General features: G+C 40.4%; 1 protein-coding gene across 13 annotated transcripts in view; it reads right to left on the bottom strand.

The window, feature by feature from the left end:
* Positions 1-24609, bottom strand: part of Ambra1 (autophagy and beclin 1 regulator 1) — a 189251-nt gene that overhangs the window by 155093 nt on the left and 9549 nt on the right. For 2 of the 13 annotated variants that reach the window (XM_008762030.4, XM_063284451.1), the window contains exon 2: positions 13208-13350. The gene's annotated coding sequence lies outside the window, so the exon portion shown is untranslated. 13 annotated transcript variants of the gene reach the window in all.

Here is a 24609-nt window from a genome sequence, read left to right as displayed (position 1 = left end):
AGAAAAAAAAAAGACATAGTTCATATAGTTCAGGCTACCTTTAAACTATGTAGCTTGAACTTCTGACCCTCCTGCCTCCACTTCCCTAGGGCTGGGATTACAAATCTGTCACCATAACTAGTTTATATAGTGCTGGGAACTAAACCCAGGGCAAGCAATCTACCAACCAATATCAAAATAATATATATATACATATATATTATACCATGAATTGATAATTTTAAGAGATGATTTTCTACTTCAGTTTCAAGGAAAGGGTCTATAGAGCCCAAACTGGCCTAAAGCTCCTGCTCCTAATGTTTCTACCTATAAATACTAGAATTTTGGACATAAGGCACTATGCCTGGCTTCTTCCAGCTATTTTTTTTTAAGATTAATTTATTTAGTATACATAACACACTGTAGCTGTCTTCAGACACACCAGAAAAAGGCATCAGATCCCATTACAGATGGTTGTAAGCCACCATGTGGTTGCTGGGAATTGAACTCAGGATCTCTGGAAGAGCAGTCAGTGCTCTTAAACAGAGCCATCTCTCCAGCCTTTCTTGTAGCTTTTTTAAATTTCAAAATAGTAACTGTCAGAGTGGGTCACTGTTGTGCAAACCTATAATTACAGCATGTCTTAGGACATGATGATCAAAGCGTTGAAGCCAGTCCAGACTACAAGACAAATTCCAAGACATTCTGAGCTGCAGAGCAAGGCTTTGTCTTAAAAGGAGTGGAATGTGGCAAGATAGCCCAGTGGGTAAAGGTATTTGCCACAGAGACCTGAGTTTGATCCCCATAATCACTGTAAAGGTAAAAACAAAGAACCAACCACACGAAGTTGTTCTTTGACTTCCATACATACACATGCACAAAATAAAAGTCTTTTAAATTAAAATAAAACAAGGGGAGCTAACTGCTTATTATGAGAGTTAAACAATATCTGCCTCCTTCTATTTCTCAAAAGGCTGCAATCTACAAAGCACACAACCAGATGCATAGAAACACAGACATAAGGAAAAATATTTATAGCTTGTGCTGAAGGATTTTTCTTCCTGGAGCATTAAAATGGATAAGGTCAGAAAGACTCCACAGTAAGGCAAGTCCTAAATTCCTAGACCCATAGTCAGTTCCCTACAAAGTGCTAAACACAAAACTCTGCTTTGCTTTCATGGTATAATGCTTGGTTTGCTTTGCTGTGTCTGGGTGCTGGGGCTTGAACTCAGGATTCTGAGTTTGCTTGTTAAGTGCTATACCACCATGACACACATCCAGCCTCTCATCACCAACTATTAACCAACAGAAAACATACACAGTGAAAATGTCAACAAGAATTGCAAGCCAACCTCCAGAGTAAGCTACAGTTGAATAACAGAGCCTGCTACAGGGGCTGGAGAGGTGGCTCAGTGGTTAGGAGCACTGACTGTTCTTCTAGAGGCCCTGAATTTGAATCCCAGCAACCACATGGTAGCTCACAACCATCTGTAGTGAGATATGATGTCCTTTTCTGGTGTGTCTAAAGACAGCTACAGTGTACTTATATATAATAAATATAATTTAAAAAAAAAAAGAACCTGCTCCAGGCTTCCTTTTATTCTAATAGCTGAGATATTTCTTACCTTTTACTACTAACCAAGAAGGTACAGTTCCTATTAGTCCCCTAACTCTGTACTAAAACTATAATTCTTTACCTAATATAGAGACCTCCGGAAGAAAGACTTTGAAACTCCTTAAAGTACATTGAAACCTTTTATAACCTCACAACAAACAGTAGAAACAGCAATAGCAGTCCCATTTCTTTGTGTGTGTCTGGATGTGTTTGTACAAGTGTGCACCAAGTCACAGGATAACCTGCAGGAATCAGTTCTCTTTTTACATCATATGGGTTCCAGGAATTACACTTAGGTCATTAGGCAGCAAGCACCTTTACCCCTTGAGCAATCTCACAAGTCCAGGCCTCCTTTTAAAAAAATAAAATAAAAATAAAAATAAATCTTCTTTTCTGTCCTCTGTTAACTCAAAAGGAAGAACAAAGTACAGGTTACAGATATTATATGGTTCAAAGAACTATGATATAACTTTCAGTTCCTAGAGGAATAAAAGAAAGGGGGGGGGAGTTTCTACAAATATCATCAAGACAACTAAAAAACAAAACACAAAAAAATTAATCAAGACTACCAAAGTGGATCTCTAAGTTCAAGGCCAGCCTTGCATACAGAGTGAGTTCCAAGACAGCCAGAGCTCCAGAGAAACTGTTTCAAAAAAACAGAAACAAAACAAAACAAATTACAAAAAAGCATTGTCAATTTCCAGGGACTTAAACTCAAGAGTTCAAACTAGTAACAATCTGACTGACAGGTAGTCAAAACTTAAAAGAACATCAACAATTCCATTTCTCTTTTTTGGCCCCTGGGGAAATATATTTACTATTGTTCAAAAGAAAGTGGATTTTTTGTTGGTTTGAAACAGTCACTGTGTAGCCCTGATACCCTGGAATTCATGCTGCAGAACAGGCTGGCCTTGAACTCACTGAGATCTACCTGCTTTTCTCTGTCTCCCAAATGCTTGAGCCACCACCGTGTGTGAGGAGAACTTGCTACATCTCACATAACCAAAAGAAGCCAGATTAAATTTAAGTCAGACAGGCCTGCTAAAGAAACTCTAGCCAGCCCCCAGCATTGCAAACATGGCCTAGTAGGCCTTGCCCTTCTTTCCCATTTTCTCTACCTTGCTAATAATCATTAGATTACATTTCTAGGTCAGGTTTTTTTTTTTTTTTTTTTTTTTTTGGAGCTGGGGATCGAACCCAGGGCCTTGCGCTTCCTAGGCAAGCGCTCTACCACTGAGCTAAATCCCCAACCCTAGATTACATTTCTAAACCTAGCCACTAAGGTCTGTTCCCTATTTGGCCACTTCCTCCTCCTGAGGCTAACTACCAAAGTGCAGTTATCAAAGTAGTAAAGTCCAGCAATCAAAAGTCTCCTTTGGCTCACCTAATTAACATGTCCAGTTACAATTAGACCTCATCCTAACACAGGATTTCCCCCTTTACCTTTATAGACCACTTTCCTATGTGTCACATCTGTCTCCTAGTTAGAGGCAGGCCTTTGTCCCCCTCAAGAACAAATACCCCTTCTCCCTCACCCTTGTTCCCTTCCCCTTCTCCCTCATCCTCTATCTCCTGTCTCTTATTCCCTGCCCTCTGTCCCTCTGGGGCAAATAAATCTACTTTGTGCTGAGAACTTGGTCTTGATGGTCCTGGCTATATTCCTCTTTTTTTGTTTTTGTGTGTGTTTGTGTACACGCACATGTATGCCTCTATGTGTGATTTTAAACCAAAATACAATTTAAGCCACTACTCTTTTTTAAAAGATTTTATATTTATGTTATGTATATGAGTACACTGTCACTGTCTTCAGACACACCAGAAGAGGGCATCAGATTCCATTACAGATGGTTGTGAGCCACCATGTGGTTGCTGGGAATTGAACTCAGGACCTCTGGAAGAGCAGTCAGTGCTCTTAACCACTAAGCCATCTCTCTAGCCCTCATTCCTCATTTTAAAACAGAAAAGTCTCCCAATGTGTAAAGCAGAGACACAGAAAGCCCAGAATACTATGAAGTCCCCCAAACCAGTACTTAATCACAAAAAGACATAAGCAAGTAGGAGACAAAGGTATGTCATGACAAGATGGGTACACACACACACACACACACACACAATTAATGCCAAGATTTCACCCCATTTACCTAAACATAAATTAATCATTCAAAAAGATAAAGGGACTCGACCTTTACAGACTTTCTCTATCTAATATATAATTTAACTATTCTATGCAAAAAAACTGAAGAATGCCACAACTCATTAGAAACTAAGAATTATAGGTTCTTGCAATTGATCATCTATGCTAATGATTTTATCCCACGTTCTAGTTAAGATTTGTGGAGAAGGGAAGGGAAAAGGGAAAAAAGAAAGGGAAAGGGAAGATGGCAGGATGGAAAGGCAGACAGACTTTGGGTAAGTCATTTCTTGTGCCTCAGGATCCTCTTTTTTAATTTATAATATTATTATAAGGCTCCAATGAGCAAAGAGCAGTGAAGTGTTAGAAATCACTACTGTTACATTATTAGTGAATCTTTGTGAGTTCACAACGATTCCCCTCACTAAACCTTAGGTGCCACAGTTCTTCAAAGTAGCAGATATCTAAGAAACATTTCTAAGGCAGTTACCACACAACAAAGTAAGACATACTAATAAAAAGGATTTTGTGGGCAAAATAACTAAATGCAACTGGGGCTATCTCCACATCAATAAAATGAGGCAAACAGAATTGAAATTAGGACACGGACAGTCTCAATCAAGATGGAGATGAAGAAGGGCGACCCAGATCCAGGTGGTCTTGAATTGCTAATGTAGTTATGTATGTTTCTTAAAGGGATGGATTTCTGTAGGAAAATTTATCTTATCTAGGTGGGCAGTTTATATCTTTATCAACTGGTTGTGAGTTCATTGTATGGATACATTATGGACTGAGAATTTAACATATAAATCTGATTATTGGGTTGCAGTTTGTTGGTTCTCGGTTTTACCAGGTAGCTGGAACCAGAGTTTGTGGCTAGAGAGCCACGGGGAGAAATACTAACCAGAGACAAAATTATAGCTAGTTCCATCTGGCCACACAGGTACCGGAACTAACTCTAGGGACCAGCATGGCAAGGTAACAAGCTAGAATGGCTCTCAGACCCCCTAGTTCTGAGAGTACCTGGGGGCAGTGTGGAGCCACTGAGATAAAGGTACCCTGCAGTGTCATGTGGCATTTTTTTTAATATTTACCACAACAGTAATATTTCCCTTAGACATTTGACCAGCTGATCTTATAGCGCTTGAGGAATATGACTTAGAAAATTAAAATCTCTTTAGTTATTTGCAAACATCCCCACTGCCTGCTCAGCTCCCTATGTAGCAAGGATAACCTTGAACATATGATCCTCCTGCCTTCACCTCCCCAAAATACCACTACACCCAGTTTTCAAGGCTAGGAGTCAAACCTAGTTTTGGCTTAATGCATGTTAGGCAACCAACCACTCTTAACAACTAAGCTGCATGCACACCAACTCCCTGCTTAGCTATTATTACAGAGCTCAATTTTCTTATTTATTTAACTGTTATATGTCTGCCACCTGAACGTGTCCATGAAGACAAAATGTAAGAATACAATCAGCCATGAAGTACTGACACATATTCAGTAGCATACAGGTTTGAACCCAATGATTTAACTTGTTGGGAGAAGAAATCATTATCCTGGGGCTGGTAAGATGGCTCAGCATATAGTGGCACTACTGTCAAGTCTAACAACCTAAGTTCAAACCCTAAGACCCTCATAGTAGGAGAGAACCAATTCAAAAAAGCTGTCCTCTAACCTCAACAAGTGTGCTGTAAATTTCACATGTGTGTATGTAGACACAACACACAAAATAAATTAAAAAATAAATATAATAAAAAGTATAAATCTAGGCTGGAGAGATGCTTCAGAATTTAAGAGTATCAGCTGCCCTTCTAGAGAACTTAGGTTTAATTACTAGCACCTACACAACAGCTCTCAACTGCCTGCAACTCCAGTTCCAGGGGTCCCGATATCCTTTTTTCTAGCCTCAGGTACAAGGTACAGATGAGATGCACAGAAATTCACTGGGGCAAAATATTTGTACAGATATAAGTTTTAAAGCCCCTAGACCAGGCAGGATGGCATGCACCTACAATTCCAGAACTTCAGAGGCAAAGGCTGAAGGTCCCTGAGATTAAACAAGATCTAGAAAGAAAAAAAGAAAGAAAGGAAGGAAGGAAGGAAGGAAGGAAGAAAGGAAGAAAGGAAGGAAGGAAGGAAGGAAGGAAGGAAGGAAGGAAGAAAGAAAGAAAGAAAGAAAGAAAGAAAGAAAGAAAGAAGGAAAGACGGGCAAACACAAGCTGGTGGTGGTGGTGCACACCTTTAATCCCAACACTGGGAGGCAGAGGCAGGTGGATCTCAGTTTGAGGCCAACCAGGGCTATACAGAGAAACCCTGTCTCAAAAAGACAAAAACAACCAAGGAAGGAAGACTGAAAAAGGGGAGAGAGATAACTGTCGCAGTTAAGAGCACCGGTTGCTCTCCAGAGAATCTGTGTTCAGTTCCTAGCATCCACATGGGGCTTCTCAGAACTGCCTATAACTCAAGATCTAAGGCAGCGGTTCTCAATCTTCCTAATGTTGCAACCCTTTAATACTGTTCATGCTGTGGTGACCCCCAATCATAAAATTACTTTTTTTTTTAGATTTTTATTTATTTATTTTATGTATGTGAGTACACTGTTGCTGTCTTCAGACACATCAGAAGCAGGCATCAGATCCCATTACAGATGGTTGTGAGCCACCATGTGGTTGCTGAGATTTGAACTCAGGACCTCTGGAAGAGCAGTCAGTGCTCTTAACCACTGAGCCATCTCTCCAGCCCATAAAATTACTTTGTTGCTACTTCATAACTGTAATTTTGCTACTGTTAGGAATCATAATGTAAATATTTGTGTTTTCCAGTGGTCTTAGGTGACCCTGTGAAAGGGTCATTCAACACCCTCACAAAAGAGTCTGCCCACAAGTTGAGAAACACTGCTCCAGGGGATCTGATTTGGCTGGCCTCCACTGGTACACACACACACACACACACACACAACACACAGCACATACTCTCATAGATAAAAATAACAAAATAATAATCCCTTTTAAAAAAAATCTTGGGCTTTTACATAGCCCAGTGGTACAGTAAATGTGGACATACATGAAGCTGTGGGCTGATATCCATCAAAAGAAAAATATAAATTTTAAAAATCCCCTAAATAAACCTAAGATCACTTGCATAACTAAAGTTCTCCCAACAACTGACAACTGGAAAATTAGCTACAAAACATCGAGCCTTTAATTAGAGGCCTAAAAGTGGCCTAGTGTTTTACCGAGATGGCATCCAGTACAGTTTCTACACACACGGCTTTCTATAATTGGAAGCTTGGTTTTCATCAGGAGGACCTTACTACAGGACACGCTGCAGGATGATTCAGATGATAGTGTAGAGAACCAAATCTAAAAAGCTAGCATCAGACTTCTAGTACCACACTTTTCTCCAAATAGCTCTTGCCAGTCTTTTATACTAGATTAAATTTAGGGGAAAGACAGAATTTTGGGCAACACACACAAATCAAAGATATAAACAAGTAACAAATTCTGAAGGCAAACTCACCCAGAGGAAAACTATTATCATGAACTGTACTTCTACTCTGAGTAGAGTACAAAAAGATATTTTAGGATGTGACAAAGTGATAGCGTTGATTGAATCTAGACGGAGATGTTCTATGTACTGTTTATTTTTCATGAGTTCTAAGCTAAAGACAGTATAGAATACCCATATATATAGCAACTCATTAAACCCTAGTTTCAAGATTGGGGATGTGGGTAACTCAATGCTATTACACTTTCTTGTTCTTCATGAGTCAAGGAAGTTCTGTGTTCTATACTCAGCAATGAAAAAAGATAGGGAAGCTGGCACAATCTTGTAATTCTAGGGTACTTAGGCAGTAGGATCAGAAGAATCAAGAGTTCAAGGTTATCCTCAGCTACAGCAGTAATGTTGAGGTCAATGAAGTTGTGCTACAACAGCCTGTCTCAGTAAAACTACCCCAACTCCATTTCTCCACCATTTGTCTCCTCCTCATGAGATAGTCCAGGCTAGTCTCTGATTTGAAATCCTCCAGCTTCAGTTTTAACAGTATACACGTGTGAATGTTCATCATCGCACCCTATTCCATCATTTTCTTGGCATACAAAAGTTTCCTGATTTCTCAGAATTACTTAACCTCCCTGTGCCTCAGTTGCCTGCCTCATTCTTGAAACTTTTTTGAATACAGCAGTAGTATTCATTATAGCATTGTCATCAGGTTAAAAGATATACCATATAAAAACTGTTCACTACATATATTGCTACTATTTGTGGTAGAGCAATAGCCCCACTCTGTGATGACAAATATAACAAAATAATTTTAGACCACAAGGCCCTGTAAAGCAAATTAACTTCAGAGGTCACAAGCTAGAGAATGGCCTGAGCTATACAGCAAATTCTAGGCCAGCTTGGGCTATAAAGTGAGACTCTGCTTCAAAACCAAACAAGAAATCTCTCAACAGACATAGTGGCATATGCCTTTGATTCAGCACTTGTGGGGCAGAGGCAGGCAGATCTCTGTAAAGTCCTAGGACAGCTAGACCTACAGATTGAGACACTATTTCAAAAAAATCCAAAACAGGCTTCTGAGTCCTAATTTTAAAAAATGTAACTCCTGCCTTAATTTGTGTGTGTGTGTGTGTGTGTGTGTGTGTGTGTGTGTGTGTGTGTGTGTGTGAGAGAGAGAGAGAGAGAGAGAGAGAGAGAGAGAGAGAGAGAGCGAGCGCATACATGCACATATGTGGATACAATTGTTAGTAGTGTTAGTAGACTTGCCCTGAAACTCTGGACAATCCTATCCTTTCTCTAAAGGCCCTTCCCCCAATACAGCTTATTCTAGACCTCTACTGCCCAGCTTTCCTGGACCCTAACTCAAAAAATGACTTTCTTCTTCTCCACTTCTCTCCTCTTGAAAGCTTCAGATTCTTACAGCAGGCCTCCGTTAATGAAGTCTGTGTCCCATACGGTCTAGCAATTAGGTTCCTGAATGCACCCAGTGCAGAGATGTATAACTTATGCTGGGTGTGGTGGCACACATCTAACCTCAGCAATCACTCCAAGGCACAGATGAACACATTCCTGTTCATCTGCAACCAGCCTGGTGGTTTACACATCAAGCTCATGGCTGGGGGATCAAACTAATAAAACCATCCTTGAGGGACTGGAGAGATGGCTCAGTGGTAAAGAGCCCTGACTATTCTTCCAAAGGGCGCAGGTTTACCTCCCAGCATCCACATGGCAGCTCACCACCTTCTAAAACTCCAACTACAAGTGACCCAACAGTTTCTTCTGACCTGTATTAGTCAGGGTTCTCTAAAGTCATAGAACTTATAGAATGTGTCTCTATAGTAAGGGAATTTGTTGCAATGACTTGCAGTCTGTAGTCCAACTACCCCAACACTGGGCAGCTGGGAATGGGAAGTCCAAGAGTCTAGTAGTTGCTCAGACCGTGAACTAGTTGTTTTGTTTCAGCTGCTCTTCTGTAGAAGTAGATTCCAACAGATGTGCTGACAAGTAAATGCAAGCGGGCAAAGAAGAGTGAATCTTCCTTCTTCCAGTGTCCCTGTGTAGCTCTCCAGCAGAAGGTGTGGCCCAGATTAACCGTGTGTACCACCAGCCCTGGATCTGGGACTTGTTTTGTCCCAGGCTGACCTTGAACTCAAGAGATCTCCCTGCTTCAGTCTCCTGGGATTAAAGAGTTTACTACCATACCTGGGCCTAAGCTTTTCGTAGCCACTATGCCTCAGGATCTCTAGGCCAAGATCTAGGTCAGAAAACTATGTATTTCAGCCTCAAGATCTGGATCGCCAGTGAGCCCTTCATTCTGGATTGTAGTTCATTCCAGATATAGTCAAGCTGACAATCAGGAATAGCCATTACACCTCCCCAGGCACCAGCCATTCTAACAGGCAAAACCCCCCATACACATAAAATAATTTTTAAAATAGTTCTCCAGCATCAGATAAAACAAAATTCTACCAAAGGGAAAAAAAAGTGTCCACTGCAACACTCAACACCATTTTCGATGAAACCTTTTACCGCTGTCATCTTTTTTTTTCTTTTTGACAAATTTAAACTATGAGGTAATAGTTAAAATAACAGCTAACATTTTTATACTTCCAGGTTCTGATCTTAACACTTTACGTAACATTTTTTAGAAGTGAGGCTTCACAGTGTAGCTCAGGTTGCCTTCAGGTTATAATACTCTGGCTCGTGTCTCAGATGCTACAATTACAGGCATGTCAAAGGAACTCCTTATAATCCTCATTAGCCCCACCCAAACATGAGAAAGAAAAAGATCCCAGAGTGGAAGATTCAGAATTTGAACTGAAAAAAGGTGATGAGTAACTGTCTTTAAAAAAAAAAAAAAAGGGGGCTGGGGATTTAGCTCAGCGGTTAGAGCGCTTACCTAGGAAGCGCAAGGCCCTGGGTTCGGTCCCCAGCTCCGAAAAAAAGAACCAAAAAAAAAAAAAAAAAGAATAACAACCCAGGCAGTTTGAATCCAGAGTCTCTATACATAATTGCCACAAGCAGAGTCCCTACAACGTTCCCTTATTTGTGTGCTAGCCTCACATATGTTACATTAACCATGTTCCACCTACTTTATGCTTTACATTTTTAGTGTTCATTTCCTCAGAGGTCAAGAAAAAAAGGGTCTCAGTTTGGCAAAGAGCCTGCCATGCAAACTGAAGACCTGAGTTACAGCCTTCCAGCACCCATTTTTAAAAGTGCATGGCAGTGGGGCTGGGGATTTAGCTCAGTGGTAGAGCGCTTACCTAGGAAGCGCAAGGCCCGGGGTTCGGTCCCCAGCTCCGAAAAAAAAGAACCAAAAAAAAAAAAAAAAAAAAAAAAAGTGCATGGCAGTATATACTGGTCTTCCCAGAACTGTGAGGATTAAAGGGACTAGAGGATTCCAGGGGCTCACTGGCTCGTTCACCTAGACCAACTGATGACTTCAAGTTTAATAAGAAACCCTGTCACAAGCAAGTGATGGAAAAAGAAACCCAACAGTTACCTCTGCTCTCCATGTACAAAGCAAACCCATGTGAACAAGTACATGCACTGCACGCATACACAAAGAAAACAACAAGAGAAGACAATAAATTAAAGAATGATGCTAGACAACCCTCACTTGTCATCATAACAAGGCCAGCCTGAGAGCTATATTTATGAACAAAGCAAGACCTCATCTCAAAAAGCAAAAAAGAGAATAAAACAGATGATGCTAAGGAAAAATGAAAATCATTCTCTTACTCCTCTCCAGAAATTCAGTACTTAGGTTTTGAAAGAAAAGAGAGGTCAAAAAACATTTCACCAGAAATTAATCCACCTTTTACTCTGAAATCTCTTGAGTACAATAGGGCATATTCATGAAACTCTGCTACTGTTTGTTTACCATACAATCCCCATGGAAATGAGAGCAATTACCTATCAAGAAGCAGAAAGAAAAAAAAAAAAAAAAAAAAAAGAAGCAGAAAGAAATACCACAGTAAATTTACTTCACCTGAGAATGGGAAGAGACCATAAACCTCGTGTGTGCATGTGCGTGTGCGTGTGCGTGCGAGTGTGTATTTCTCAGACTATGATTAAGCAAACTGTCAAATCAGTTCAGTACAGATCTTGTCAAGCACAAATGGCATAAATACATCTGAGAAGAAAAAGTAAAGCTTTATCCTGTCCCTGTCATCAATATGATAAGACACATGTCTGATGGCCCCTCAGCACCACCTGGACTCTGTGAAAGGTTCTCTTCAATGACAGTCACCAACAGTCAGTCCCTTACTCTCCCCATTTCATCCTATGATGACTTAAAAATCCCAGAGTCTGCCTCTGAGCTATTCTATGCCAATCAATCATGGGGTCTGTAATCTCATCACACAAAAAGGAAAAATAAAGACTGAGTTTGAAGCTAATCTGGAATACAGTTCAAGGCCAGGCTGAAATGAGAAAGGAGGAGAGAAATTTTAGTCAACTTGTGATGGCACACACCTGTAATCCTAGGAGAATGAGGAAAGAGGCTTGGTAACCTGGTTTGAAGTCAACATAGACTATATAATGAAAACCCTGTATTAAACAAAGAAAGAAGGCTAGAGAGACGTCTCAGCGGTGAGGAGCAAGCACTGCTCTTGCAGAAGACCCACATCGGCTCCCAGCACCCACAGGAGGGAAGCTCACAACCACCTCTAACTCCAGCTCTAGTAAATTGGACTCCCCTAGCCTCCAAGGGCACCTACACTTATGTGCACATAACACACACACATACACACAAAACTTAGGAAAAAAAACTTTTAAAAAGAAAACTGAGGACTAACAAAATGGGTCACCAGGGGAAGATGCTCACTGCCAAACCTGACAACCTCAGTTCGACCCTTCGGACAAATGGTAGGAGACAACCAACTCCTGAAAGTTAGCCTCTGATCTCCACGTGTTTCAAGGTACATGCCCATCCCCCCATAAATAAACATAATAAACATTTTTTGAACTTTTTTTTTTGAGACCGATTCTCACTGGGTAGTTCTGGCTCTGTAACTCACTATGTAGAACTAGAGCTTACAAAGATCCACCTGCCTCTACCTTCCTCCCAAATGTTGGAATTAAAGGCACCAGTAAACCTGCTCTTAAAAAAAAAAAAGAAAGAAAAGAAAAGCAACGGGCTGGAGAGATGGCTCAGTGGTTAAGAGCACTGACTGCTCCTCCAGAGGTCCTGAGTTCAATTCCCAGCAACCACATGGTGGCTCACAACCATCTCAACACCCTCTTCTGGTGTGTCTGAAGACAGCTACAGTGTACTCACATACATAAAATATATAAATCAAGAAAGGAAGAAAGAGAGAAAGAAAGGCAGACAGACAGACAAAGGCAGACAAGACAGACTGGCATTTTATTTGAAAGTATTCTGGGAAACTGTGCTGAGGACAGAACTGAAAACTACCAGCAATGAAGGATAAAGCCACTGAACAGAGCAGAAACTCAAGCTTAATTTTCTGGAGACTAAGCTGTCAGAGAGTAAAAAAAAAAAGGAAGGAAAGAAGGAAGGAGACCAGGAAGTTCATCCTTAAATACATAAAAATGACAAGGGATTTTTCTACTTACAAACAAAAAGAGAAAAGTAGCTTCTGATGGAAGAATATTAGAGACAAAAACAGCTTATCTTCAGGCACAGCCTGAAGACAGCTGCCTGAACAGGTCTAATGTTGTAGCGACAACACACCGTGTTCCATCCATCATCAGTTATCACAAGATGAAGTATGGCCTACTGCAAATCATGAAAGATCCCACCTTTCCATCTTCTGTTAACCCATGGGAAAGAGTCCAACTGCTTGTGGCACCACACAATCTCCAATTCTTAGAAACCCCAGGAGTTAAAGCAATAGTATTTTCAAAAGCCTTGACAACATTAACCCAGGATTCTTTACCAGACCCAGAACAGACAAATAACAAAACAAAGCCTGGAAGAACTTAAGAAATGTATCGAAGTTCACCAAATAAGTCAGTAGCCAGAGCAAGATTTGAATCCAGGCTTTCCTTTCAGACAGTATCAGAGGCAGGTGTCCAAGCCTTGGCTCAACGGATACTGAGTTCACTGTTCTTCAATCTTAAGAGTCAGCCCAGGTCAGGTTCTTGGCTGTACAGAATAGGGAAAGAAAAAAATTCCCTTAAGGCTTCAGGAAAAGCAGTCAAAATACAGAGTTCTTAGGCTAAAAGAACCAAATGCTCCCCTACTTTGCCAATCAGTTTCTCAGCCAGGCAAAATAAGGCACTGCATTTAAGAACCTAGTCATTTTTAGCTCTGACTAGAAGCAGAATTCTTCCTGCCCAACATTTCAAATTAAGAATACTTGGGGCAAGCAATCTGGTAAATGCACTAGCTGTCAAGCCTGATGACCTGAGTTTGACTCTCAGAACCACAAGGTAAAAGAGAACTGACTCCCAGAAGTTGTCTGACTTCTGCTCACATACATACACACATAAATCCAAAATAAATATATGTAATAAAAGAATACTCAAAAAAGAAGGAAGATTTGCACAAGCCAGTAGCCGATGAATATTTACTAAACTAAGTATTAACAGTTTCAAGTATATTCTAGGAATAAAATATATAGAAAAATGGGGGAGTAGTCACTCAGTCTTTAAATATAAGGTAGCTAAGAGGAGACCTCTGAGATGACAAGTGAATTTAGATGAGCATACTGAAGTAAAAGTAGAAAAAGATAGGTGAAAGAATACTGTAAGTAGGAAGAAAAACTTTGGCACATGTAAGAAGCCAGCAGCAGTATAATTAAAGCACAACTGACAACAGAAAGACAGGTACTAGAATATTAGAAAAATTTAGCCAAAGGAATAACAAGGTAATAGAAATTGGGACAAGGACAGAAATGGTAAAGGACATAATAAATAAGAAAAATTCAGAAAATGTTCTAAAGAGACAGCTAAGGAGCTAAGCACAGTGGCAAACATTTGTAATCCTAGAACTTGGGAAGAGGTAATAGTAGAAGGATCAGGAGTTCAGGACCAGCCTAAAACAAAGCAAAAAACAAAAAATAAAAACACACAACTGGAGAGATAGATCATCAGTTATGCAAATATTGCACAGGTGAGTTTAGTTCCCAGCACCACTGTCACATCCAACTCCAGCTGCAGGGGGATCTGTAGTCTCTGGCTTCCACAGACACCTGCACTCATATGTACATATACACACAGAGATACACATATTCACATGATTAAAAGTAATACAATAAAAATAACTAAAGAAATTATACATGCAACATATGCAATGGAGCATAAGAAAAAAGCAAATTAAGAGTAGATCCTAGGGCTGGAGAGATGGCTCAATGGTTAAGAGCACTGATTGCTCTTGTCAAGGTCCTGAGCTCAATTCTCAGCAACTACTGTAATGGGATCTGATGCCCTTTTCTGGTGTGTCTGAAAACAGTGACAGTGTACTCACATACATACAATAATTAAATAAAATTAAAAAAAAAAAAAAAGAGTAGATCCTAGGGTGAGGTGGTGCCTTTGATCTCAGCATTCAGGAGGCAGAGGAAGGCAGATCTGTGAGTTTGAGGCCAGCCTGGTCTACAATCGAGTCCAGGACAACCAAGGCTTACTACACAGAAAAACCCTGTCTGAGAGAGAGAGAGAGAGAGAGAGAGAGAGAGAGAGAGAGAGAGAGAGAGAGAGAGAGACTTTAGAATAAAAACCATTTTAAAACAATAAAGTATCCTTACATCAGAAATAGGATCAATATTAACCTGGGAAGTTAGTTCAGTCCCAAGCCATGAAGCCATGAGGTCAAAGGTCCATTCTCAGAATGCATGCAAAAGGAAGGACAGGGCATAGAGGCACATGGTTGTAATCCCAGCGCTGGAAAGGAGGAGACAAGATGGATCCTAGGAAATGATGAGCAGCCTGCCTAGCTTAATCAGCAATCCCAAGCCAGTGAGAGACCCTGTCTTTAAAAAAGCATGGTAGTTGGAATAATACCTAAGGTAGACTTCCAGCTCCCACCTGGATATGCATATACCTATGCACATGCATATACACATACATTCATACAAAATAGGAGTAATATGAAAGCTTTCTATGTATGCTAGGAGAAACATTCTAGTATCTAAATATCTGAAAATGGATAGTTACAGAATATAAAATTTAAAACAATTACTTTACTATAATATTGACTGAATACTTGCCATTCTAATAATACTCAGTGCTTTTCAAAGATATTTATTCTTCACAATACTATTAAAATAGTTAATATTATTATTTCCATTATTCACAGATTAGAAAAGTAAGCCTTAGCCAGACATGATGATACACACCTCTAATCCCAGCACCCAGAAAAGGTAGAAACAAGAGGATAGTCCAGAAATGCAAGGCCAGCCAGGACTACAAGGCATCTCATGAAAGAAAGAAAGAAAGAAAGAAAGAAAGAAAGAAAGAAAGAAAGAAAGAAAGAAAGAAAGAAAGAGAGAAAGAGAGAGGGGGGAGGGAGGGAGGGCAGACAGAAAGAGGTCGGGGGAAGGGAGAGGGGAAGGGGTGGGGGGAGGGAGGGAGGAAAAAAGAAATCAAAGAAAGGATGAGTAAACAGAAAAGAAAGGAGAGAAAAGAGAGAAAGGGTGAGTAAAGAGAAAAGAAAGGAGGAGGGAGGGAGGGAAGGAGGGAGGGAAGAGAGGGAGGGAGGGAATCAGAAGTTAACAAGATATGGTAGCTCTCATCTCTAATCCCAACTCTGAGGTTGAAGCAGGAGGACTGCTGTGCGTCTGGAGTCAGCCTGGACTACAACATGTCTCAAAACAAAATCAAAATAGCCTGGGACTAGTTGGAAAAATGTCTTGCCAGTACCTCATAAAACCCAATATAGCAATTTATTCCTGCAATTTTGGAAGGAGAACACAGATGGATCAAAAACTGAAGGTCATCCCTCCTGACTCAACCAAGCTTAAGGCCAGCCTGGACTGTAAGAGACTCTTGTCTTAAAACATCAAAAAGCTGACTTAGGAGATAGAGACAAGAAGGGAGAAAGTGTCTAAATTTATCTTACTTAGTACACAGTGGTCCACTATATAACTTTAAGCAAATTACTTAAGCAAATTACCTTGGAGAAATTAACCATTACAGGTGGGGTATAGAAGTTAATTAACATTGTAATACATACACTGATCATGAGATCAGCAAGGCAAAGTAAAGTCTAGGTAACAGCAGTTTCACCAGTGACACTGTGATGCTGTGCAAACCATCAGAAATCCCTGTAAATTATGAAAGCCAGGTGTGGAGGCACACCCATCTGTAATCCTAGCACTGCAGAGGTGGAGACAGGAGACCTTGGTTTTCAAAGTTATCCCCAGCTATATAATGAGGCCAGCCTGGGCTACCTAAAAAAAGTCTCAAAAAAAAATTAAGTTATTTTTAAGTTCAAGAAAGGATGTGAAACAAAACTGTCTTTCTTTTGCCTTAATTTTATTAAAATAAAAAATATAAACCATAGCCTAGTGATGGTAGCCTTTAATACTAGCATTTGAGAAGCAGAGGCAGGCAGATTTCTTGAGTTCAAAGCAGGCCAGTTCAAGGCCTGATCTACACAGAGAAACCCAGTCTTTTTTCTTTTCTTTTCTTTTCTTTTCTTTTCTTTTCTTTTCTTCTTTTCAGAGCTGGGGACCGAACCTAGGACCTTGCACTTGCTAGGCAAGCACTCTATCACTGAGCTAAATCCCCAAGCCCAAAACCCTGTCTTGAAGAAGGAAAGAAAAAAAAAAAACAAACCTGATCTCATATAACCCAGTAATTGTATTACTTACTGGACATTTATTGAAAAAGATTACAAGTTAAATTATATTCACACAAAAATTTGAACACAAAAGGACCCCTCAGGCTTGCAGCCAGCCAAGCTACCTGAATCAGTGAGCTTCATGTTCAGTGAGAGTCCCTGTCTCAAAACTAAGTTTAAAGAAATGGCTCAGCAGTTGGGAGCTCTGACTGCTCTTCCAGAGCTCCTGAGTTCAAATCCTAGCAACCACAAGGTAATGAGATCCACAACCAACTGTAATGAGATCTGATGCCTTCTTCTGGTGTGTCTGAAGACAAAGCACATAATTAATTAATTAATTAATTAACTAACTAACTAAAAACTAAGGTGGAGTGATTGAAGAAGACAATGCCAATCTCTGGCCTCCACCTATACATATATGCACACACATGAACATGTACACACACATTAAAAAAAACTTGGACACAGATGTTCACAGCTGTTTTATTCATAACAGCCCCAAAACTGGGAGGGAAAAAAAATCCTTCACCAAGTAAACAATTCAGCAAATACTATCACATCTAAACCAAGAAATACAATGTAAGAAAACAATTTAAGAAAATAAAAACTACTTATATATCAGGCATGACAGCTCACATCTTTAATTCCAACCCTCATGACGCAGAGGCAAGAGAATTTCTTTGAATCCATAGCTAGCTTGCTCTACACAGCAAGTTCTAGGCAGCCAGGACTACGTAGGAAGACCTTGTCTCAAAAAACAAAGAAAAAAACAAAACAAAACAAAAAACAGGAGAAGAGAAGGAAGAAGAGTACCATTGGGTTGGGGATTTAGCTCAGTGGTAGAGCGCTTGCCTAGCAAGCGCAAGGCCCTGGGTTCAGTCCCCAACCGATAAGGAAAAAAAAAAAAAAAAAAAGAAGAGTACCATTGATACTTAAAACATTCTAGATAATTATGCTGGGTAAAAAAGGATAGTCTAAAACTGCATGTTTCCATTCCTCCCTCTCTCACTCATTTGTTTTATATACAGAGGATTGAACCTATACAGTCTCTGACATGCTAAGCAAGTGCTCTATCACTGGACTACACCTTAAATCTTTTTCTATTTGAGACAGCCTCTATAAATCACCTGGTAAGTCTGGAACTTCCCTGGTTTAGCCTTCTGATTAACTGATTACAGGCCTATACCACCAAGCCCTGCTTATATAACATTATAGAAAAGACAAAAGGAAATAAATTAGTGGCATCAGAGATTTTTGATGGGTTGACAGTGTTGGGAGTTGGGGCACCTGCTCCTCCAATGTATTCTCCATAGAATCGCTAAGCAAAGCTTTATTGTGAATTAGCCACCTGTACTGCCAGCCTAGACACTTTAACTTGGAGACTAGACGATTATAAAGGATATCAGAAGAGATCCTGGTAGTAGCAGAAATGGTCTGCATCAATATCAATACTCAGGCTGTAAAAAAGTACTAGGATTGGGGGCTGAAGAAATGGCTCAGCAGTTAAGAGCACGGACTGCCCTTCCAGAGGTCCTGAATTGAATTCCCAGCAACCACATGGTGGCTCACAACCATCTGTAATGGGATTCAATGCCCTCTTCTGGTGTATTCAAACACATAAAATAAATATTTAAAAAAAAAAAAAGTACTGATTATACAGGATATTCTCACTGGGCAAAAGTAAAGAAAAGGCCACACACAATGGATGGATGGATGGACATCTTGTCCTCTTGTTTTATACAATTGCATGTAAACATAAAATGTCAAAATAGCTTAATTTTTAAAGTAGCATTCATTTCTTGTAACAAGTTTTTAAAATGCACTATTTTTCTTCTTAATTTTTCCCAATCCCATGTTCCTAAAACCGTAGTAACTCATACAACATAAAATATCCATTCAAGTAAGTTTTTGGGTTTTGTAACAAAATGTGATCATACACACCCATCTATTTCTCTGCAACCTATCTTTTCACTTTTTTTTTTTCCAGAGCTGGGGACCGAACCCAGGGCCCTACCACTGAGCTAAATCCCCAACCCCTTCTTTTCACTTTTTAATCACTAAATCATAGAAAGGGGTAAAAAAAAAAAAATCTTTTCTAAGCCCCAAGCAAGATGGCAGGTAGCTGGGGCAAAGCTGGCAGATGTTCATTGTGCTAATGTAGGACAGCTAAGCGAGCCATTCTGTCAGAGTGAAAGACAGAACACAGGCAGTATGCAAGTAGCATTTCCAAGAGTTCTGCAAAAATGCAAGGTCTTCAAGAGGACCCCTTTATGCTTCCTTTATGAAATTAGCCTGTAGACCCAAAACAGGGGAAGAAATACACATTATTTTTAGGAGAAAACTTCAAGTCAGGCCTGGCATGGTGGTATACACCTATAATCCTAGCACTCAGGAAACAAAGGCAGGATGATTTCTTCAAGATCAAGACCAACCTGGAATACAGAGTTCCAGGCCAGCCTGAACTATAGTATAACCTTGTCTCAAAACAAACAAACAAAAAATGACTGGAAAGATGGCTCAGTGGTTGCTGTTCCAAAGAACCCAGGTTCAATTCCCAGCACCCACATGGCAGCTCACAATAGTTTGTAACTCTTAGTTCCAGGAGATCTAATGCTTTCTACTAGCCTGTCTGGTCCACAGACATACATGCAGGGAAAATGTGCATACATGTAAATAATAAAAACCTAAATAAACAAACCACCAAAAAATAAAAACCTCACTAAACACCACCATATTGGGGATGTAGACATCTTTAATCCCAACCCTCAGAAGACAGAGGTAGGTGAATCTCTTATGAGATCAAGTTCAGCCTGGTCTACATAACGGAGTTCCTGGCCAGCCAAGGATACATAGGAAAACCTTACCTCAACAAACAATAAATAAACAAATAAAATGAGTTGGGCATGGTAGTACATGCCTTTAATCATTGCACTTTTGATTCCCAGCCCTTGTGAGACAGAAGGGGTAAGGAATCTTTTTTGAGTTCCAGGCCAGTCCTGTTTTATAATTAAAAAAAAAAAAGGTTGGTGCTTTATATTATGACATCTCTGTAAATCCACTCCCAAACCATTCCTAATTTACTGGCTCAATGTAAAGTTACTTGCCTATGATCAAACAGCAAATTGTAGTGAGAATTTACACGCTCTTAGAAGCATCACCTGTCAATAAAAAGCCGATGGCCAAAGAGCTCAGGCAGGAAATAGGAGGTAGGACACAGGCAGGATTCTGGGAAATAGTGAGAGGACAAAAGGGGAGACTCAAGGTAGTGCCAGATTGTATGGAGGAGACAGACCAGGTAAATGAAGGAAGAAGAGGGCTGGGACTGAAGAAAGGTAACTAGCCAAGTAGTAGACATAGTATAGTTAAAAGATAAAATAAAAATATAGGGTTGGGGATTTGGCTCAGTGGTAGAGCGCTTGCCTAGCAAGCGCAAGGCCCTGAGTTCGATCCCCAGCTCCGAAAAAAAAAAAAAAAGAATAGAAAAAAATATAAATATAAATAAAAAATAAAAAGAATAGTTTAAATGGATAAATAAGAGCTAGTCAGGGAATGAGCCAAAGTTTATGGCCTAGACATTTAATAATACCTAATTAGTCTCAGAGTCATCATTCCAAAAGCCAGGACAAGGAAAGGAAAAATGGTTAGATATTGTTTTAACAGCCAACAAATGCTAAAGCTGAAGTTCAAAGCTGCAAAATCAGTTTCCTTCCTTTCTCGGGTCCTTCTTTCCACTTGATCACATGTCAACAAAGGGATTTTAATAACTTTTGTTTGGCATAAGCCTCTATGAATAGAAGATTATATATATAGTCTTATAGAGACAGACAGATATATGCTGACTTTCACTGAACTTACTTCCATTTATTCTAATTTTGAAGGACTGCATCACTACATAGAAAACACTGCTGCAGGTGACAGGGAACAGAGAATTGAAAACAAAGGCTTTTCAGTCTAGAGAAGAGACCACAACTATGTACATCAAAGCTTTTACCTGCCATACTGAACAACAGCAACTTCAAGGAAGTTGCTTAGTGTTGTCGTTTGAAGATTCCTACTACTCTCAACAGAGCAAAAAGACAATCTTTATATTAGCTTCTTTCTAACTGTCCTGGTTACAATTCTATAAGCAGTTTCAATTCCGTAAGACTATACATTTTCGGGCTGGAGAGATGGCTCAGAGGTTAAGAGCGCTGACTGCTCTTCCAGAGATCCTGAGTTCAAATCCCAGCAACCACATGGTGGCTCACAACCATCTGTAATGAGATCTGATGCCCTCTTCTGGTGTGTCTGAAGACAACTACCGTGTACTCATATACATAAAATTAAAAAAAAAAAAAGACCATACATTTTCCTTCTTGATCCCCAAAGTCCCATATGAAAGGCAGCACTTGACATCCTCAATTAGATGGATAGGCCTGAAGGCTCGTGTAAGAAGGAAACTCACTCTCCAAAACAATGTTGTTATTCTGGTATGTCTGGCAATGATGTAGCCCTGGCTGTCCTGGGACTCATTCTTCAGACCAGTCTGGCCTCAAACTCAAGAGATCCACCTGCCTGTGCCTCCCAAGTGCTCCCCCTAACACCTCCCACCCCGCCCCAGTCTCATATAACCCAGATTGGCCTTGAATTCTGATCACCCTGCCTCTATCTCCAGAGTGCTATGATTGTAGGCATGTGCCATCTGTCTGGTTTATACTGTGCTTGAGGATTGGGATTCATGCAAGCAAAAAAATGACTATCAACTAAGCTACCTTGCCAGGCCCTCAACTAGTTTGTGTTTAGATACATTGGGGTCGGAGGGGTTGTTCATGAGTGTGCCAGAGGTAAACAATTCTAGGTATCTTTTTTCTCCATTGCTCTCTACCTTTCTGTTTGTTTGTTTGTTTGTTTGTTTGTAGACAGTGTTCAACTGAGCTTACTGGCTGGCCAATAAGCTTCAAGCATCCATGGATCTCTGTCCCTCCAGCACTGGGTCACAGATACACACAGCTGCACCTGGCTTTTATATGGGTGTAAGAGGTCCTCATGCTTGCACAGCAGGCACTTTACTGAGCCATCTCACCAACCTCTTAAGCAATTTTACAAGTCTCTATATCTCAGGTAAGCCTGTGGAACAAGATTATCACATCACTTGAGAAAACTCAAATCACATACTCTATAGAAGCTGCAGGTGGTGGCTTTGATCTATTGTTTAGTAAGAATGATTCATACATAGCAGAAACCCTTTTGATAAAGAACACAGGAGCTAGCAAGGTGGCTCAATCAGGAAAGGCACCTGCCACCAAACCTGAGCACCTGAGCTCCAACCCCAGAGTCCATATGGTAGAAGAACTGACTTCTGAAAACTGCCCTCTGATCTCCACAAGTTCACCATAGCATTCACTCATACCTCACTCCTATTAATATAAAAAGGAAAAAAATTTAAGATAAGTGTTCATGGTTTATCAAAGATATAGGAGAAAGATTCAGAACACCAATACTCTATTTTATCAGGCTTGACAAATTGGTTTTTTTTTTTTTTTGGTTCTTTTTTTCCGGAGCTGGGGACCGAACCCAGGGCCTTGAGCTTCCTAGGTAAGCGCTCTACCACTGAGCTAAATCCCCAGCCCCAGCATCGCATCGGATCTCTTTACAGATGGTTGTGAGCCACCATGTGGTTGCTGGGAATTGAACTCATGACCTCTGGAAGAGCAGTCGGGTGCTTTTAACCACTGAGCCATCTCTCCAGCCCGACAAATTGGTTTTTATGTACTCTTTTCCTTTTTTTTTTTTTTTTTTTTTTCTTAAGACAGGATCTCGTATAACCCAGGCTAGCCTCCAACGTACCATGTGGGTAGGACTGGCCTTTAATACCTGATCGTCCAGCCTCTATACCCCACGTTTGTATTACAAACATGTCCAACCACCCCCGGCTCAATTCGCCTACTCTCTTCTGTGTGTATGAATGGGGTGCTCAGGGGTGCATGTCCATGTGAAGGCCAATGTCCGGTATCTAATAGCTTACCTAGGAAGCGCAAGGCCCTGGGTTCGGTCCCCAGCTCCGAAAAAAAGAACCCAAAAAAAAAAAAAAAAACGTTAGGAGAACTAAAAGTCAGGCACAATGGCAAAACAGAGAGAGAGAGAGAGAGAGAGAGAGAGAGAGAGAGAAGGAAAAAAAAGCAGTAAAAAAAAAATAAAGAAACAACTTAAAGGTTCAAGACATATTGGATTGGGCAGGAAGATGAAAAAAGGCCAAAGATACCAAGGTTCAAAGTACACAGAATAGAAAACCTTTGCCTGCCCTTGAGGGCCAATACTTAGATCATGAGAATCATTTCTCTAACCATCTGACAGAAATTCCTCCTACCCTAGCTCCGTTCACCTTTACAACTTCCTACTAAGCAACCAAAGACAGTCAAAAACAGAAAAATGAAATCAACATTGCTTTTTATGGGAAGACTGACTACAATCAAACCATGAAGACCGTCTCCACTTCCATCTGGCTCCTGACCCTGCAGTCCAGTGCTATTGTTCTTGCCATAACCATCAATGACCTGTTGCTAAATTCAACAAAATACATCTTGATCCTGTTGATCCTGTCTTTTTTTAAATGAGCTGCTCTCTGTTTCCACCATTACAGCGTCTTAGATTCCTTAGGACTCAATCCTGAGCTCCCCTCACCCCACTCTCTTCTTTTTTCTAGGTGAGCCTATCCACTTCCTGGGTTATAAATATCCTCTACATAGCAATTCCTTCCAGATTTACCTCCAACAACTTTCTGCCTCAGCCTGAAGACTGCTTTCTCAAAGTCTCCATGTGTGCTTCACCAGCAGCTCATGCTTGGTGTGACAAAAACAAAGCCTTATTCTACTCCTCAATTCATCAAAACCAACTTTTCTCCCTGTTCCCATCCGAAATGTGGCACCTTTATCTACCCAGATGCTCACAGGAGAAACCTGGGCTCATACTTGACACCTCCCTCCTCCCACACATTTCTTTCAGTCCAACATTAGGTCTTGTTTGTCCTGATTCTAAAATATGTTCTGAATCTGTCTACTTCCTTCCATCTCTACTGCCTACAGCCTAATCTAAACTATCATTAGCTTTTGACTGGACTACTAAGTTGCTTCCCAACTATGCTTCCCTCATTTCTTTCCAAACCACACCTCACATAGAAGATGGCATAATGTTTTTAAAGCATGTATTATTATTAGGTCATAGCATTCATTCAAAAGCAGGTCATGGCAGTGTATACCTGTGGTCTGAAGCCAAAGCCAAAAAACCACTTGAGTGAGTCTAGGAGTTTGGGCAAGCTTAGACAACACACTGCCAGACCCCATGTCCAGGAAAAAAAAAAAAAAAAAAAAAAAGTAAGGGCAGGCATGGTGGGGCACATCCTTTTTTTAATCCTAGCAACAAGGGAGGCAGAGGCAGGCTGATCTGAGTTCAAGGTCAGCATGATCTACAGAGTAAGTACCAGAACATCAAGGGCTACGCAAAGAAATCCTGTCTCCAAAACAAACAAAAACCAGGAATACATTAGGGCTAGAGAGATGGCTCAGTGGTTAATGGCACTAGCTACTCTTCCAGAGGTCCTGAGTTCAATTCCCAGCAACCACACGGTGGTTCACAACCATCTAT

This window comes from Rattus norvegicus, chromosome 3 (assembly GCF_036323735.1).
Source record: "Rattus norvegicus strain BN/NHsdMcwi chromosome 3, GRCr8, whole genome shotgun sequence".
Classification (NCBI taxonomy): Eukaryota; Metazoa; Chordata; class Mammalia; order Rodentia; family Muridae; genus Rattus; species Rattus norvegicus.
This window is presented reverse-complemented; position numbering and strand designations above follow the sequence as displayed.